Genomic DNA, 12008 nt, shown 5'->3' with positions numbered 1-12008 from the left:
TGGCCAATCTGAAGTAGCCTCAGATTCTGCAAACTGACTCTTTCTTTCTTTAATAATAAAATCTCTAACACAATTCATATTGACAAGATCTCATGAAACCAAACAAAAATCCCAACTTCCAAATGGATATTTTGCAGCAAGATCCAGTGAAACAAATCACTGGAAATGAACTGGAGAGAAAAGTGAAAATTGTTTCATGTGTGGAGACAGCAGGCTGCAAGCCTGACCCCAACTTACTACTTATTACAGGTATAAGTCACAAATACAGCACTCCACATGGTTTTCTGGAGAACCTCATAGAGTCTTCCAAGACACTGGCTATTTTTTCTTTTTTATATGCCTTTCTTTCTTCTTTAAAAAAATTATATTGGAGTAGAGTTGATTTACAACATCGTGTTAGTTTCAGGTGTACAGCAGAGTGACTCAGTCATATATTCATTATTTTTTGCTTCTTTTCCCATGCAGGTCATTACAGAGTATTGTCTAGAGTTGCCTGTGCTATACAATCGGTTCTTATTAGTTATCTAGTTTATGTATGCTGCTGCTGCTGCTGCGTCGATTTAGTCGTGTCCGACTCTGTGCGACCCCGTAGATGGCAGCCCACCAGGCTTCCCGTCCCTGGGATTCTCCAGGCAAGAACACTGGAGTGGGTTGCCATTTCCTTCTCCAATGCATGAAAGTGAAAAGTGAAAGTGAAATCGCTCAGTCGTGTCCGACTCTAGTGACCCCATGGACTGCAGCCTACCAGGCTCCTCTGTCCATGGATTTTCCAGGCAAGAGTACTGGAGTGGGGTGCCATTGCCTTCTCTGAGTTTATGTATAGTAGTATGTATATATCGAGTTTATCCCTTCCCCACCTTTGATAACCATAACCATAGTTTGTTTTCTATGTCTGAGTCTGTTTTTGTTTTGTAAAGTTCATTTGTATCATTATTTTTAGATACACATATAAGTGATATTATATATTTGTTTTTCTGTGTCTGACTTACTTCACTTAATTTGATAATCTCTATGTCCATCTAGTTCAGTTCATTTGCTCGGTCATGTGACTCTTTGCAACCCCATGGACTGCAGCATGCTAGGCTTCCCTGTCCATCAGCAACCCTCAGAGCTTGCTCAAACTCATGTCCATCAAGTCGGTGATGCTATCCAACCATCTCATCCTCTGTTGATGCCTTCTCCTGCCTTCAATCTTTCCCAGCATCAAGGTCTTTTCCAATGAGTCAGTTCTTCACATCAGGTGGTCCAAGTATCAGAGTTTCAGCTTCAGCATCAGTCCTTCCAATGAATATTCAGGACTGATTTCCCTTAGGATTGACTATGTCCATCCATGTTGCTGCAAATGGCATTATCTCATTGTTTTTAATGGCTGAGTACTATTCCATTGTATACATGTGCCACATCTTCTTTATCCATTCCTCTGTTGATAGATGTTTGGGTTGCTTCCGTGCCTTGGCTATTGTGAACAGTGCTGCTATAAACATTGAGCTGTGTATATATTTTTAAATTAGAGTTTTCATCTTTTCTGGAAATACGCTCAGCAGTGGAATTGCTGGATCATATGGTAACTCTGTTTTCACTTTTTTAAGGTATCTCCAGACTGTTCTCCTGGAGAAGGCAATGGCAACCCACTCCAGTACTCTTGCCTGGAAAATCCCATGGACGGAGGAGCCTGGTAGGCTGCAGTCCATGGGGTCACTAAGAGTCGGACACGACTGAGCGACTTCACTTTCACTTTTCACTTTCATGCATTGGAGAAGGAAATGGCAACCCACTCCAGTGTTCTTGCCTGGAGAATCCCAGGGACAGGGGAGCCTGGTGGGCTGCCGTGTATGGGGTTGCACAGAGTTGGACACGACTGAAGCGACTTAGCAGCAGTAGCAGCAGCATACTGTTCTCCATAGTGGGTACACCAATTTGCATTTCTCCCAAAAGTGTCAGAGGGCTCCTTTCTCTCCACATCCTCTCCAGTATTTATTATTTGTAGATATTTTGATGGTGGCCATTCTGACCAGTGTGAGGTGACACAGCTAAGAAAGAGATCTATTTTTCCTTTTTCTCTTACCAACAAGGTACTTGTAAGTACTCTTAACTCATTCATACCTTCCATAATTAAAGGGTTTATAAGTTTGTCTTTCCCATATACCATAAAGTTCTGAATTATGAAACTCACCTCTAAGTTTTTCTGACATAGAAAGCTGTTTTGTCTCCCTTTATTTGAGAATTATAGGAGCTTTATAGGCAAATTGATAGTTTAAATTATTATGAAATGTGAATGGTGTTTGATTAATCTTTATATCTCAAGAACATAGCACAGTGTAGACACATGGGGGGAAAAGTGACTTTTTTTTTACCATATACTCTGAAGAATATCTTTACGTTATAGTTCAGAACTTATTACCCTTCTTATGTACTCTGATACTCAGATCCTTTTATACTATAAGAATTTTGGTGGCTTCGCTATTTGATTTTTTTGTTCTTTGTTAGGTTTTTCGTATTGGGGGAGGTTGGTTTTTTTGTTTTGTTTGGCAGTGGTGAACCAGAAATCTCCCAAACTCTAGGTCATTTGGGGTTTTTTTTCCCCACCTGTTTTTACCTTTTCTCTGGTTCTTTGCCCCGTCTCCAACACTTTAGCGACCTGAAGACTTGAGAAACTCCCTGGATATTGCTGGATCTCTCGATCTCACTCTCTCCCTTCCCCAACTTTTAGTACTTAATCCTACTTACTGTACCTACCTTGACATTCCCAAATTCTTATCTCTGTCTACTCAGGAAGATTGCTGGGGTCTGTTTGTTTTCCCCCTTACTGCACTAAAGCCTGCAAACTCTCTCCAGGAAGTAAAACTGGAAAATTGTAGGACTCAACTTGTTTCCCTTTATAACAGGTATCACAGTCTTGTCCTGCCTATGGCCCAATATTTTATATATTTTACTCATGTTAAATTTCTTTATTGTGTGAAGATTCATGTGCCTTCAGTTATTTCATCTTTGCCAGAAGCAGAACCCCTCTGGTGAGCATTCTGTTACTAAATTGCAGCAGGTTAAATTACTGAAACTTCTCTTCTGTCACACTTTCATAAACAACAATATCAGATAATAATTAGGCATTATACCAGGTTGAGTGTGACTACCCAAAAAGTATATCCAAGTCCTAATTTTCAGTACCCATGAATGTGACCTTATTTGGCAATAAGGTCTTTGCAGATTTAATTAAATTATGGATCTCACAGTGAGGTCATCCTGGGTTTAATATGGACTCTAACTCTTATAAGAGGAGGAGAGGGTTATTTGGCATTCTCAGGAACACAAGAAAGGATACTTTAAAAGGGAGGAGAGATAAGAGAGACATAAGCAATACAAGCCAAGAGATGACTTGGATTGCTGGAAGGCACTGGAAACCAAGAGACAGACATAGAAAGAACTTCTTCCCCACACTCTCCAGGACACAGCCCTGCCAAGATCTTAATTTCAGACTTGATAGCCACCAGGGGTGTGTGTAAGAGAGCACACACCCCTAAGCAACTAACTCAGGTATCTCTAACCCAGTGAGCATACAATATATTGCACAAAATAAGATACACAAATGCAAACTATGAACTTTAGCCCTGGCAATACTACTACTAAGATAAAGATGTTGGCTAAACTGCAAGGCAAACAGAATAAGTAGAAAATTACATTTTGTGAAGGTCCGAAAAAGTGGCTGTTTTTGCCTCAACAGAGTTGTGCATTTCATCTTAGTGTGAGAGAGGGCACACCTTTCTTCCTCTATGAAAAGGAAATGTGTCAAATGATTTTCCATTTGTTTGGTTTTCATTTTTAAAAAGGAAATAAACCTGATGATCTGGGATGTTGTGTAAAGCATCTTAGGCAGACATCTCCATATAGGAAACAGGAATTAGATAAGAAAAATAACAGAACTTCATTTTACTAGAATTTTATGTTCTATTAAAAATAGTAGAACTTTGTCTAAAGTTTCTTGATATTGACAGTAATATCCTTCTAGCAAACAGGACATCGACGTGAACTCAATTGTTTTTTGGCTACTGATGTACTTATGTGGGAGCTATGTCGCTTTCTTTTTCCTATTGAAGACAAACTGTCTCTGTGGAAGATAATTATAAGGATTCTGAGTAAAGTGAAAAATAAAATGTAACACAGAATTTTTTTGAACTGTGGTGTTGGAGAAGACTCTTGAGAGTCCCTTGGACTGCAAGGAGATCCAACCAGTCCATTCTGAAGGAGATCAGCCCTGGGATTTCTTTGGAAGGAATGATGCTAAAGCTGAAACTCCAGTATTTTGGCTACCTCATGCGAAGAGTTGACTCACTGAAAAAGACTCTGATGCTGGGAGGGATTGGAGGCAGGAGGAGAAGGGGACGACAGAGGATGAGATGGCTGGATGGCATCACTGACTCGATGGATGTGAGTCTCAGTGAACTCCGGGAGTTGGTGATGGACAGGGAGGCCTGGCGTGCTGTGATTCATGGGGTCGCAAAGAGTCAGACACGACTGAGCGACTGATCTGATCTGATGACTCACTCATCATTGTTTATACCAGTGCTCGAGTTACCTGTACATAACTATGTAAAAGAGATTCATTATAAGTAATTGGTTCACACGATTATGAGGCTAAGTCCCTAGTCTGCAGTTGGTGACCCAGAGACCCTGAGGGCTTGTGTAATTCCAGTCTGAGTCCAAAAGCCTGGAAAACAAAGGAGTTGATGTTGTCAAGCCCAGCCTGAGTTTGAAGGCCAGAGAACCAGGAAAACCAAGGCTATAATAAGTTCTGGTCTGAGTCCAGGTCTGCCCAAGGCAGGAGAAGACCCCTGCCCCAACCCAGAGACAGGCAGAGAGTGTGGCTTCTCTCTTGTGCATGTTAGGTCACTTCAGTTGTGTCCGACCCTGTGTGACACTATGAGCTATAGCCTGTCAGGCTTCTCTGTCAGTGGGATTCCCCAGGCAAGAATACTTGTCACGCCCTCCTCCAGGGGATCTTCCCGACCCAGGGATCAAACCCACAGCTGTCAAATCTCCTGCATTGGCAGGTAAGTTCTTTACCACTAACACCACCTGGGAAGCCCAGCTTCTCTCTTGCTGCTGCTGCTGCTAAATCACTTCAGTCGTGTCCGACTCTGTGCGACCCCATAGATGGCAGCCCACCAGGCTCCCCCGTCCCTGGGATTCTCCAGGCAAGAACACTGGAGTGGGTTGCCATTTCCTTCTCCAATGCATGAAAGTGAAAAGTGGAAGTGAAGTCGCGCAGTCGTGTATGACTCTTCGAAACCCCATGGACTGCAGCCTACCAGGCTCCTCCGTCCATCGGATTTTCCAAGCAAGAGTACTGGAGTGGGGTGCCATTGCCTTCTCCGAGCTTCTCTCTTACTCAGCCTTTTATTCCATTTAGGCCTTCAGTGGGTGGAATAAGGCCCACCCAATCTGCCTCACTCATTCTGCCATTCAAATGCCAATCTCATCCAGAAACACCCTCACAAGACACACCCAGAGTCATGTTCAACCAAATATTGGAGCGCCCTGTGGCCCTGCCAAGTTGGTACATAGTATTAACCATCACACATATGGGAGAATATTTTCTCATACTCAATCATATTTTACCCCTCAATCATAAAAAGAACTTGAGTTTAAATTCTTGAATGCACTGTTTGGTAATACTGATAGGTAGAGATTACTTGTGATATGTCTGAGACTATAGTTAAAATATGCTTATTATAAACACACAAAAGAATATGCAATTCTTAGGAAGTTTTCCTCTGGATCTTATCTGGTCTGATATTATTTCAAATTTCACTCACTTATATTAAAGTCAAATTCAACTCCGCAGAATTAAACGTGAAACCATGTAAAAAATGTGGTTCAGCCTTTTAAGAAATTTGTGCAATCTGAAAAAGGAAACAATATTTTCTCTGTGTATAATTTATCTTTCAGCTGAAACCTGACATAAAGCTGTTGAAATATAAAGTTGTCATTTATGTGAGTGGTCACAGCATTGAGAGGTTGGTGGTCAACTCATTCATGATAAATGTTTCAAATACATAAAATGTTTTAGTATGTGATAAAATTCCATAAAATTTGAGGGAGAAATTGTATTAAACCTATGTTCAAAATAGTTTTTGTTTATTTGGTTCAAAATATGATATAATAAGAGAAAGAGGCTTTGGGGCAAATTTGAGGACTACTTTTATTGAGACAAATTATGTAATTTGCAGGGTGATAGGACATGGCTAAGAAAAGTCAGATACCTCTTCACTGAGGCATCAGCACAGTCCACACAGACTGACTTGTCTCTTATCCACGTCCTAACAAAGTCTGTGGTGTGAGGAAGGGAGGTGGGCAGAGAGCAAGTGGGTAGTTGCCCTGGTCTGACCTTGCAGATAGTTCTCCACTGGTTTTCGGCATATACACATGTACAGAGAAGCTTCTTCATCTGTCCTACATCCTCCATTAAGAGTGGACACTCACTAGTGACCCCCGAGACATGCTGGGAAGTGCAACGAGGAACAACTCTTGAGAAACTCTGAGGCTTGAGGTCTGAAGCCCCATACCTGAGCACTCACCCCAAAGCAATTAGTATCTGAGATGTGACTGAAAGCAAATTGCAAGAGCACATTTTAATGAAAAGCAGGTTTGGAGGAAACCTGCTTTCATTTTTGTTAGCAACAGAGAATATATCAGAATTTGAAGACTATAGACAAAACCACTAGATGGTATCAGGACACCTACATACAACCAGCAATGAAACTGTGGACATATCAACTGATTCCTCTTGATTTAACATTTTTCCTTTTAAAACAATATTTTTTGGTACTTGCATGGCAGTCCAGTAGCTAAGACTCTGCCTCCCAATGCAAGGGGCCCGGGTTCAGTCCCTGCTCTGGAAACTAGATTCCACATGCTGCAACCAAGACCTGGTGCAGCCTAATGAATAAATAAATAAACAAAAGTATTTTTATAATATTTTATGAATATTTTTTATTGTGCAAGTAGTAAAGTTCAAATTAGAAAAATTTAAAACTGTTAATCAGAAAAATTATCTAACAATAGAGAACACTAGGTTTGGTTGCTGGATTAAGTCTATGACCTGACATACCATGATAATTGTGTGTCTGTATTCCTAAAATATTCATTTTAATATGCATGATAAAATTAAAACATTAATAATTCACCATCTACTCTTTAAATAGTGTAACAAATTGAAGAACATATTTTCTTATTATTTCAGCATAATTTCTCACACGTATAAATACCTAAATCCCAAGTATGTAAGTAGTATTACTCAGTATTACTCAGTAAATTACAATTTACTACATGTAAATTTGTCACATGTATAAATACCTAAATCCCCAGTATGTAAGTAGTATTACTCAGTATTACTCAGTAAATTACAATTTACTACATAAAGCTTCTATAATGAAGTTTAAAAATGAAGAATTGGGACGTCTTCATAAAGAATCCATTCAACCTTGATAATCAGGTCAAGTGAGTTGTTGAAAATGCAAAATGAGGCACCTGGTCGCCTTACCTTTAGTTGTTTTGGTATGTGTAAAATAATTATTCGTTTAATTCAACTGTATAAATGTTTTCATATTTGACCACCAGAGGGCAGTGTAGGTTTAGTTGTGATAGTCTATATTTTTAAAATGTAATTTTTTTTTTTTTTTTTTTTCCCTGGTGGCTCAGTGGTAAAGAATCTGCCTTCCAATACAGGAGATGCCGGTTCAACCTCTGGGTCAAGAAGATCCCCTGGAGAAGGAAATGGCAACCCACTCCAGTATTCTCGCCTGGGAAATCCCTTGGACAGAGGAGCCTGGCGGGCTACAGTCCATTGGGTCACAAAAGACATGACTTAGCGACTAAAGAACAACACTCCTATATCTTATATGTATCAATCAAATCCTCACTGTAACATCTGCTTTCTTAAAGTTTTCACACCTTTATAACATTATTTGCATTCTATCATTTGGTTTCCTAGAAGTTTGAACACATCACAGAATACATCCACCCCTAGAATTATTCAAACAGAAGAATGTGTTACCTAAGAATATTAAGGACATAGAAGAGTTCTCACAGCCAGTGCTGCAAGTAAATACTGAGCTGGAAGTCTCAACATTCTCTGCCCCAGTGACAGAAACATCATTATCAAATCATCAGGCTGAGTGGCCTCAGGGTTCTGTAAGTTGTTCTAATAATTCCTGAGCTTCGTTAGACATTTTAGGTCAAAGAGACCTGGGACTACTTGCCCTGCTGTTTTTGAAGAAACTTTTGCAACCAAGAGAGAGAAATGTTTTCCAAATAGGTTATTAAGTAATCGTATGCTGAATTTGGATGGATTCTAAATATGGATTCTGAAGGGTTTTGCCATCACTGGCTTCAGGAAGGCATGTCCTCAGCTTCTATTTCCAGGGAACAGAACAATGTCTTACTAAAGTGAATTATTTGACGGAAAGTGGGTAGCAAATGAACATGATGTCTGCTCCAACTCCAAAATGCCTAGTGGAAAATTACTGCATAATATATTCCACTGAGATAGGGAAGTTGGACATGCCTCAAATGCTCAAATCAGAAACTGAGACATTTTCCACCATCTTGGGGCTTCCCTGGTAACTCAGATGGTAAAGTATCTGCCTGCAATGCAGGAGACCTGGGTTCAATCCCTGGTTTTGGAAGGTCCCCTGGAGGAGGGCATGGCAACCCATTCCAGTATTCTTGCCTGGAGAATCCCCTTGGACAGAGAGCCTGGGGGGCTATGGTCCAAGGAGTCGCAAAGAGTTAGATACAACTGAGCGACTGTGCACCAGCATCTTAATTTCTCTTCATTTATGCAATAAATGTCATTCAGAATCCTGTCTCTTCATTTACATCATCTTGTGTTGCTTCCTATAGAAGACCTCAAGTCTGAAATTCCAAAGTCACATATAAGTGTTGTCTTAGTAATAAGGCCTTCAAATTTAACATGAAACTATGATCCTTTACTCTTGACTGGAAAATCCCATGGATGGAGGAGCCTAGGCTGCAGTCCATGGGGTCGCTAAGAGTCAAGACATGACTGAGCAACTTCCCTTTCACTTTTCACTTTTCATGCATTGGAGAAGGAAATGGCAACCCACTCCAATGTTCTTGCCTGGAGAATCCCAGGGATGGGGGATCCTGGTGGGCTGCCGTCTATGCTGTGGTTGCTTCAGTCGTGTCTGACTCTGCGACCCCAGAGACAGCAGCCCACCAGGCTCCCCCGTCCCTGGGATTCTCCAGGCAAGAACACTGGAGTGGGTTGCCATTTCCTTCTCCAATGCATGAAAGTGAAAAGTGAAAGTGAAATTGTTCAGTCGTGTCTGACTCTTCGAGACCCCAAGGACTGTAGCCTACCAGGCTCCTCCATCCATGGGATTTTCCAGGCAAGAGTACTGGAGTGGGGTGCCATTGCCTTCTCTGCCGTCTATGGGGTTGCACAGAGTCGGACACAACTGAAGTGACTTAGCAGCTTAGCAGCATGATATATTTCTTGTGTGGTTAGAAAAAATACATATAATTAACTCTCTCAATATATTCTAATAGGTTTTTGTGCATTTTATTGGCAACTTGGTATTGGACACTTTTGTATAGGAAAGATTTTCTGCAGAAACAAGGCTGTCTCCACATGCTGTGCTGTTTTATGTGGGTGTCTTTTACATGACTGCTGCAAAAATTCTAAGTGCCCAATCACTGCTTAATGTCGATGCTGTGTGGGATTGATTTCTCCTCCTGAGAAGATGTTTCAAGTTCATGAATGAAAGGGGCAAAATGTAATTATCCTCATGTGTTGTGTGTTTTTTGGGTTCTACAGCCTCAGCTGCTTGATTCAGGCAAACTTTTCAGAAAAGTCTCTGAAAAATCCAGCAGAGCCAAAACAGTCCAGTCTGATTGCAACTGACCTGTCCAAGAGAAAGAAGCACATCAACATAAATTGCTATTCATATTGGTTGGAGTTTAAAATTATATTTTTAAAATTTATTTATAGAACAAGATTCTGGTTCTTTTTTTTTTTCCATGTAACTTATGCTGTCCATCTAAATTCTCTCCAAAATGGACATAGATATTGTTTAAGTAGGTTTGTTTGTTTATCAGTAAAACAAGTTTGTTTTTAAAATAGTGAAAGATCAAAAGTACAAAACTGTGAATTAAATAGCACCTTTATTTACGCTTTCATTGTCTCCCAATCTGTCAATTTCTTTCTTACACACACATAGTGTCCCAGCATTTCCTGTTTGTTACTAAATGAAATGCTGCCATTAATATCTTTCCATATATATTGTATATTGTGATACACTTACATTTGTTTACAAGGCATATTCCCAGTAGAATTACTGTATCATGAGATAGTTACACACTTAAAATTTCTGTATATATTTTCACAATACTTTGCAAAAAGTTGTAACTATATTTTAACACTGCTAAGATTCTCCATACACTTGCTAAAAGGATTTTCTTTCTTATTTCCCAACGCGATGTGGTTAAAATGGCATAGAAACCACTAAATGTGTCTAAGTGATCATTAATATGTGGACAGAACTGATCAGTCCTTTCTATGTGTATTGGCTCCTTGTATTGCCTTTCTTGTGATTTCTTCTTGCTCCTGTTGTTGATTTTTTTCCTAGGAAGTTTTGGGGTCTAAACATAATTTGTAGGATACCTTTGTTTAGTAAAAGAATTCATCTCTTTGGTGTAATTGTTGTCAAAATCATAGCCCCTTGTCCCTCATATAAAAAATATATATATATGGAGACAGTTTGGAGGAAATAGAAAAATGGCTTTATCTTTGCCTGGCAAAGGGGAGTATGTAGCAGGCTAGTGCCTCAAGAAGGTAAAGAATCTGCCTGCAGTGCAGGAGACCCGGATTCGATCCGTGGGTCGGGAAGATCCCCTGGAGAAGGAAATGGCAACCCACTCCAGTATTCTTGCCTGCAGAATCCCATGGACAGAAGAGCCTGGCGGGCTACAGTCCGTGGACTCGCAAAGAGTCTGACACGACTGAACAATTAACACAGTGCCTCACGAACTGTGCCCTGCAAGAGAATAGGGAGAGGTTTTATATCCTCATGAAGGTCTTGTGTGTGTGTATATATATATATATATATATATATATATATATATATATATATATACATATTTTCCCTACAAGTTTAGAGCCAAAAACTGGCATTAGGTGGCTCAGCAACTCTGTCTGGTGTCCCTGAAGTTATTGGACATGAGTTTGAGTGAACTCCGGGAGTTGGTGATGGACAGGGAGGCCTGGAGTGCTGTAATTCACGGGGTTGCAAAGAGTCGGACACGACTGAGCAACTGAACTAAACTGAACTGACCATACATTTAATTCTTATATGGTAAAGGTATCAAGGGAGAAGGCAATAGCACCCCACTCCAGTACTCTTGCCTGGAAAATCCCATGGATGGAGGAGCCTGGTAGGCTACAGTCCATGGGGTCGCTAGGAGTCGGACACAACCGAGCGACTTCACTTTCACTTTTTGCTTTCATGCATTGGAGAAGGAAATAGCAACCCACTCCAGCGTTCTTGCCTGGAGAATCCAAGGGACGGGGGAGCCTGTGGGCTGCCGTCTATGGGGTCGCACAGAGTCGGACACGACTAACGAGACTTAGCAGCAGCAGCAGCAGCAAAAGTATCAAATGCCTCCATTTAACGGATTTTGGTCTCACTCTCAGGATAATTTGTTTTTAATCTCTGTGATTTTTTTTTCTTACACTTTCATTTTGATGTTTCATATTTAAAATTTTAATCTACAAATAGTCAATTTTAGAGTGAGGGATGAAGACTTATCTATATTATTTTTCCAAACACCTCATGAGTTATTTCAGCACTGATTGCCAAATAATTCTTCTTTTATCCAGTGTTCAGAAATGTTTTTAGAAATGCTAGATTCCTATAGGAACTTGAATCAACCTCTGGATCATGTAATCATTTTTTGTGCTAGGACCACAGAATTGTAATTACTGTATTAAC

Source organism: Bos indicus, chromosome 17 (assembly GCF_029378745.1).
Source record: "Bos indicus isolate NIAB-ARS_2022 breed Sahiwal x Tharparkar chromosome 17, NIAB-ARS_B.indTharparkar_mat_pri_1.0, whole genome shotgun sequence".
Lineage (NCBI taxonomy): Eukaryota > Metazoa > Chordata > Mammalia > Artiodactyla > Bovidae > Bos > Bos indicus.
This window is presented reverse-complemented; position numbering follows the sequence as displayed.